The following is a 7763-nucleotide window of genomic DNA, read 5'->3' as shown; positions in this document are numbered from 1 at the left end:
AAATGAGAACAAATAGGGTAATTGGTTTTTGATATTAAATGAGTTGAAAATAGGTAATTTTAAGATAATCAACATTCAATTCTCTCTCATTAAATCTCAACATTTAAGGTATTAAATTGCATTCATCTTAATTGAATCATATATTTAAGGCATTTTTGTTTCTTCTCATCATTAAATTCTATTAATTAAATCCATACATAATAAGTAAATAATTCCAATAAAATAAAAACTTATACTTTTAAAATCTACCTAAAAAAAATAGTGTTTTCATCTAAGCAGTGGTAAGAAATTAAACCATTTTGGGTCAAATGTGCCAATCCATGCTACCACAATTAAATAATAAAATTCAAAAATAGATAAAATGCAAAAATATAGAAATTAAAAAAAGGGAACATTTTTAACATCATCTATTTGACATATTAAACAATAATAAGTATGATAAATAATAAATATTTTTATTAATGATGAAAATGGAATGTAAGATTTAAGACCAATTGGAAATACTTAATTATTTCATATCTAAGGTATATTCTCTTATTAAATCCTATATTTAAGATATATTTTTCTCATCATTAAATTCTATTAATTAAATCCACAACATTAATTTTAATAGTATAAATATAAATATTTTGAAAATAAAACCATTTTCTTTTCTCTCGGTGGTGGATAAGCAATTTAACCATTTAGGGTCAAATTGGTTAATAAATAATAAAAATTAAAATAAATAAAATATATGATACAAAAAATTAATTAATTATTTGAAACAAAAATTAAGTGTAATAAGTAAAAAACATTTATCTATTGTAGATGAAATATATAATTTAAAACTAATCCCAAAGCAAATTAATATATTTTCTTATCTACATGGTGGGTCAACGATCCAACTTTTCAAAGAAACTCATGATATCATAATTGAAATAAAACATTTTGGAACATTTCTAATGTTACATCATATTAAATAAAAGCACTTGTTAAAATAAAAATTATTTTTATTTATGATAGGTTGATAGCAATGAAAACAGAATTTAATAATAATAATAATAATAATAATAATAATAATAATAATAATAATAATAATAATAATTGTTTGTAATTTAAAATTTTCACATACAATGTATGTATACATTTATTACAAGCATTTAAGTTTATTTTTAATCATATTTTTACTTTTATTAATTTTCAATTTCTATCTTAATTATGATATATCTAAAATTTAAGTAATTAATATGAAGAAAATTTTCTTATATGCATATTACTAGTACCAAAGAAATATCAAAAACCCCAAATCTTTTTCAGTTCATTGGGCCCATTAGAGCTGGATGCTGGTTTGTTTAACCATTGATTTTTGGAAAACAACCGCGAAAGTGGATCTGGTTTGTTCAACCATCATCACTACAGCTGGGTATTCACTACAGGCGAGTGCCCATTGCCCAAATCATTTGGGAAGGTTCTCCACTCAGAGAAGCCATTGTCGGTGAGGAGAGGGTTAGAAGGGCCGCTAAAAGCTATGCAACAGATTTATAAATTCATCCATCACCAATGTTTGCCTCCTCAGATGAGTTTTGTTTGAAGTTCTCATTTTCAATAAGTTGTCAAAAGTTTCATTTGAAAATTTAGAGAAGAATGATGGACAAAATAGTCTTTTTAATCCTTCCGCTAACAAACACTAACAGCAAGGAAGATTTAGTCAATTGTTAGAAACAATAGGGGTACTTTAAGACAATACTGAAATATTGGGGTATAGTTAGTCAATTTCCTAAACTTTAGGGATAGTTTAAGAAATTTGCCATTTCTTATTTGGGACTATTGCAAATCATTTCTAGTCAGGGTGTCAACATACTGGTTTTGGACTGGACCCGTCCAATCCAAAATCAATTTGAAGGGATTGGACGGGCCAAAAAGGCATATTGGATTGGAGCAATTCATCCAAAATATTAATTAGATTGGATTGGACCTGGTCCATTCATAATAAATTTATATTGGATTGGGCTAAATTAAGCCAATATCTTGTTCATTGATATAAGATAAGAATATAGGTGTCAATGGATCATGTTTGAGTTGAAACCAATCTAAATTATAATGAACTTGAACAGATTGGACAGTCCAGACATTGGATTGGACTGGTCCAAAATATTCATTGGATTGGATTGGACCTAGTCTATTTGTAATGGGCTCACATTGGACTGGATCATTTTGGATCAAATCCGGTCCAATTGACACCCCTGATTGCTACCAATGATATAAAAGTGAGAAACTAAAAAGGGATTTTTCTAATACCGCGTTTTCCCTGTATTCTAAAATGTAATCTAAGAAAATATTTTTTGAAAAACAACCAAACAGGCATGGTTTTTCCTAGCACCAAATCTCGTCCAGTCCAAAATCAATTTGGATGGATTGGATGGACCAACAAGACATATTGGATTAGACCAATCCAGTCCAAAATATTTATTAGATTGGATTGGATCTGGTCCGTCCGTAATAAATTTATATTAGATTGGGTTAAATTAAAACAATATCTGGTTCATTGATATAAGATAAGAATATAGGTGTCAATGGACCAGATTTGGATTGAAATCAATCTAAATTAAAACAGATTAAATGGTTCAAACATTAAATTGAACCGATCCAAAATGTCCAGAATATTCATTGGATTGGATTAAACTTGATATTTTAATTCACGTTGTACTGAACCGGATTGGACCAAATACAGTCGAATTGACGCCTCTACATGACATCAATGTGACACCAGTTTGTAAGAATATTATATCATCTGTTTCAAACATGACGTTAATAAATCCCTCAATAATATTACTGACTTTTTGGCAAGTCAACAGATTGCATTGCTTTTCAAGACCTTTTTGACCATTTGTATTATTCCTTCTGTTCATGATTACTTAAATTCATCTTTTTTGTTAATAAAAAAGTAGTCGATATGCAACCGTTGATACATCATTAGTTTGATTATCCACGGATAAAATCAAATTAAAATTAGAAGAGTGCAAAATTTTGTATTTTATATTATTTTATATATATTTATATTTTACATATTTGTACTTGGGCTCCTTTCAAACTAACTAAGCCTTAGTATTGACAAAATCTTTTATAAAACACGAATGAAAGTCTAACCACCAATTACTATTGCAACTGATCGATGGAAACTTGAAACCCCATAAGGTGATCGGGAGCCCAAACAAGCTCAAATCGCAAGACTGAAAAGAGGCATAATCTTTTTATCTGTTCTGATTCTCAAATCGTTCTTCAAAGCTTACAGACTGCTTCGTCTTTTTCCAGGAACTGTTTACATCTCTTTAGACCTGGCAATTGGGTTGTGTGGATCGGATTCGGATTGGGTTAAGATACTTTTTATTGATTTTGAGTCGGATTGAATTTTGGGTTGGGTTATCAAATGTTAGACCCTAACTCTAAATGTTCGGGTTAGGGTTGACCCATGGGTCAATTCGGATCATCCTAAAAAATAACTAAATTTTAAAAAAATAAATAAAACAAAACTACATGAAAAATGCCAAAATTAAAGAAATTAACCTTAAAATTTCAAATATAAAACAAAAAACTTGAACATCTAACAATTTAAAAAGTAACAATAAAGAGTAAAGACTAAATAAAAAAAAAAATTAAAGAATGGAAACTTCTAACAATGCATAAATAGTCTCAATTAGATTTAACAATGGATCAGCGGGTTGACTCATGAGCCAACCCAACCCAGTTTTTTTTAGGTCAGGCCGGGTCATTCTCACGTTCAGGTATTTAAATATAAGACACTAACCAGTTGGATTAGATCAGATTGACGGGTTGAATCAACTTTTTGCCAAATCTAATACAAACAAAAGAGATAAATAAATCGGGCCAATAACCTTTTGTTTCGTACGTAAAAAGTACAATCACCGAGCTAATGTACTGGCCCAGAAAGCAAAATCTTTTGATCAGTCTTTTGAATTTTTTGAATCACCTCCTGGTTAGCGAATGTAACGGACTTTATAACTGTTTCTTTGGCTGAATGGAGTTAATTTACTTGTCAAAAGAAAAAGCCACAAGACCCAGACCAGAATAAAAAATGATCAACAGTCTCAGCAAAAGTATCACATATCACAAAGTATCAAATTTCAAACCTCTAGAGGAATTTTGAGACCCTAAACTTTCTTAGTCATACATAATCGTGTATCGTTTATTGCAGAAAGAATTGTGCTATCTGGGGTGATTATGGGCCGATATTTAGCACCTATAATAAGAAATACAACATGTGCTCTGGCATGGCCCACTCCTGGGGCCTAAAATGTAAGCCTGAGATTGGTCGTATGCAGGGTTTGTCAGGCTTCCAGGCCTATACAACCTTACTATTTTATATTTTTTAACATATCTATATTTATTATTGTATTAATGAGTCCACGTGGGTGTAAAACTTTTCTTCTTCTCTAAAATATTCTTATTTTTGAATTTAGCCCCCTTCTATTTGTAAGAACTGAAAATATAATTTGAACTACTACTTTTTACCTCATTTAATTTCTTCTCATTAAGTTTTATATTTAAGGTATTCAACAACAGTGTGGCAAAGACCCCTAATTAATCTTTGGAAGGTGAGTTGTGATGATTCTTCATCTCTTTGTTAGCACTGGGTATAATCGTCAAGGGACATGATGGACAATTGTTCTATGGACTATGATAGTGCTATGGCTTTCTCACCTAGATCACCAGCTAAACAAAGGCGATTGTCTTGTTGGTGGTGAATTCATCATGTAATCAATTTCTTCTCAGTTTCTTGCAAAGCTTTGTTTGGTGAATTCCTCTATAGCTCAATCAGATTTGTCCCTCAATCTGCTAATCAACCAAAGCAGCACATCGGGTATTGGTTTGCACACTACTCGCATATAGACTTGGTCCATGTGTCTACAATTTTCCATTGATTGTATTTGTGAGCACTGTAGTTTAAGCTATGACTAACGAATTTGTCTAATCAGGCTTTGTAAAAAAATGGAAGAGGCCCTTGAACAGAGATCACATCTCCGCTCCACAAGGAGCTGCCCCACAGCACATCCCTGCCGTGTATTGGGAACATCTCCTGATGATGACATCATTGGGACTGGTATTATCATCGGGAAATGTTCCCAATACACGACGGAGATGTGCTGTGGGGCGTTGTGGGGCGGCTTCTTGTGGGGCGGAGATGTGAACTCCCTTGAACAACACTTAAACCATAACTAGGAAGATACAAGTGCTTAGTGACATGTAAAAGGATCTTTTCAGATTCGTTCATTGTTGGTTGATTTTTTTTTAATACCCCTAAGTTTACTCCAGGTGGAGGGGTGGCCACCTAAAATTTTATTAACCATTATCATATGAGAGGTAAATCAAAATAGGGGAGGACATAGCCCACCTTGCCCCAAAACCCAACAACAGAACACACAACCTTACCCTCTCATCCCAACCCAATACAAGGCTCAAAAACTAGAAAAATAAAAACCAATAAAAAAACAAAGACCATTAACCTATTCAAAGAGACAGAATAACAAAATAGTCTTCTTTAAGCAATAATTAGGGGTGGACTCGAGTTGAGTCGAGCTGAATACTTGGCTATTTGAGCTCGATTCGCAGGAATAGTATCAAGCTCGAGCTCGAGCTCGATTTGAGCTAGAGACTTGAGATCGAGCTTGGCTCGATTCATAACTCACAAGTTCGAGCTCGACTCGGCTCAAGGTCGACTACAAGCCATGTTTTTTTATTAAAAATAAAAATTATGTATAAAATTATTTTTTTATTTTTTAAACAAAAAATAAGAACTATAAAAATTATTTAATATTATACATACAAAAAATAATTATATAAATTATTTACTATTATACATGAAAAATAAAAATATTATTATATATAATAAATATATATATATATATATATTTATATGTATGTGTGTGTATGTATGTATGTATGTATGTATGTATGTATGTATGTATGTATAATAAAAATTAGGGTAAAATCTCTTAAACCACCCCTACTGTTTGTGAAATTGACTCACTCTACCCTTACTGTTTACATATTGTCTTAAAGTACCCTTAAGTTTTTTGACAATTGTCTAAAACCTCCCTTGACGTTAATTTTCCGTCACACTCCATTCACATGTAACATCACGTGAGTGGTAATTATTTTAAAATTTCTAAAATACCCTTATTTTACCGCCATTGTTGGAAGTTGCAGCGGTGGTAGTGATATTGGTATCATCATCGTAGGCGACAATAGCCACTACAACTTCTGAACGGCAAAAGTTTGGTGAGAAGGATGTTGTCAGCTAGAATCTCCGAGCAGGTAATCGTGTATCGTTTGCATTTTTTCCTTCCAAGCAACTCGAGATTTTATTGTTGCGGGATTTTGGCTCGAATTTTAACTCAAAAATCTGCATAGTGGCCTATAAGGCAAGTCATTTCTTCGAGACAGTAGTGCAAGAGCAGCGGTCTCTAGAGGATGGAAGAAACTTGAAGATCTCCAAGATGCATTCATCAGGCAAGGTTTGTTAGATGGTTAGATCCAAACCACGAAGAGGTTCTTCTGGTCAAAAAAGAAGTATTAATAAATGATTTTGTAAAAGAACTATAGTTTCATCTTATTATTCTGATGAAGATGGCGAATTCATGTCAGATGGGACTGAGGAGGAACAAAAGTTTGTTAAATCGAGACACCAAAGTAGTTCTTCTCGTTCAAGGAAAAGTGAGTCGAAGCAAATGTGTAAAAGAACTAGTAGAGGTGCAAGTGAAGACAAAGAAGAAGAAGAAACAGATGATGATTGTTGTGACAAGGAATTTATTCCATATGGAATTGATTTTGTAGCTGAAGAGAAGATGGAACTTTCCATATCAAAACCCTAAAAGGGTTCTTTTGGTTGGTCAAAAACTAGGCTCAAACGGTTAGGTAGAAGAATCAGGTTGTCAGATGATTACAACAAGGATGGAGACGACGATTGTGATGATGGTGACAAGGAATTTAGGCCAGATGAAATTGATTATGTAGATGATGAGGAAGAGTTGTAGGTTAGTAAGAGGAGTAAGGGGAGAAAACATACAACACAGAAAAAGATATTTTTAAGGAGTCGAAAAAGGAAAAGGAAGTCCAAGGTTTCAAAAAAGCCAATGAAAAAAAGGAGGAGGTCCAAGGTATCGAGGAAGAGGGTAATAAGCTCTGGTGATGAATTCATAGTTGACAGAGGGTCTTTGCAGAAGAGTAAGAGGAAGCCTGGGAAAAGAAAGAAGAATGTTGTGCACTCAGATTCAGATTTTGTGAGCTCTGGATCTTCGGATTATGAGTACACAATCTCTGAGGAAGAGAGGGAAAAGTGCAAGAAGCCAACAATTTCTGTGGAAATTTGATAAAGTCCAGAACAAATTCATCTCAAGCTGATGGAGATGTAAACCATCAACAAAGAAAAACTCAAGAAGGAAAGGGAAAAGAGAAGGTTGAGGATTTACATAATGATGTTGGGAAGCAAGTTTGTGGAAAGAGAAGGTTCAAAATCAAAATTAGAAAAGAAAAGAAAGAAAAAGGAAAAGGTCGGCGAAATTTCTATACCCGATTCCACCACCTCTGACAACTTTGGTCCTTTGGTATCTGATACTTAGACCTGAGATTCATTATAGAAAACCACAAGATTTTCAATCTGAAATTAGATGCATGAGGGAGATGTCTCAAATACGGTTTTGGGTTTTTGAGGTTGCATTTGGAAAAAATTGGAAATCAAGGGTTTTTCATCAGTTGGGTTTTATTTT

The sequence above is a fragment of the Nelumbo nucifera genome, chromosome 3 (genome assembly GCF_055504915.1).
Source record: "Nelumbo nucifera cultivar China Antique chromosome 3, China Antique-T2T, whole genome shotgun sequence".
NCBI classification, from domain to species: domain Eukaryota; kingdom Viridiplantae; phylum Streptophyta; class Magnoliopsida; order Proteales; family Nelumbonaceae; genus Nelumbo; species Nelumbo nucifera.
This window is presented reverse-complemented; position numbering follows the sequence as displayed.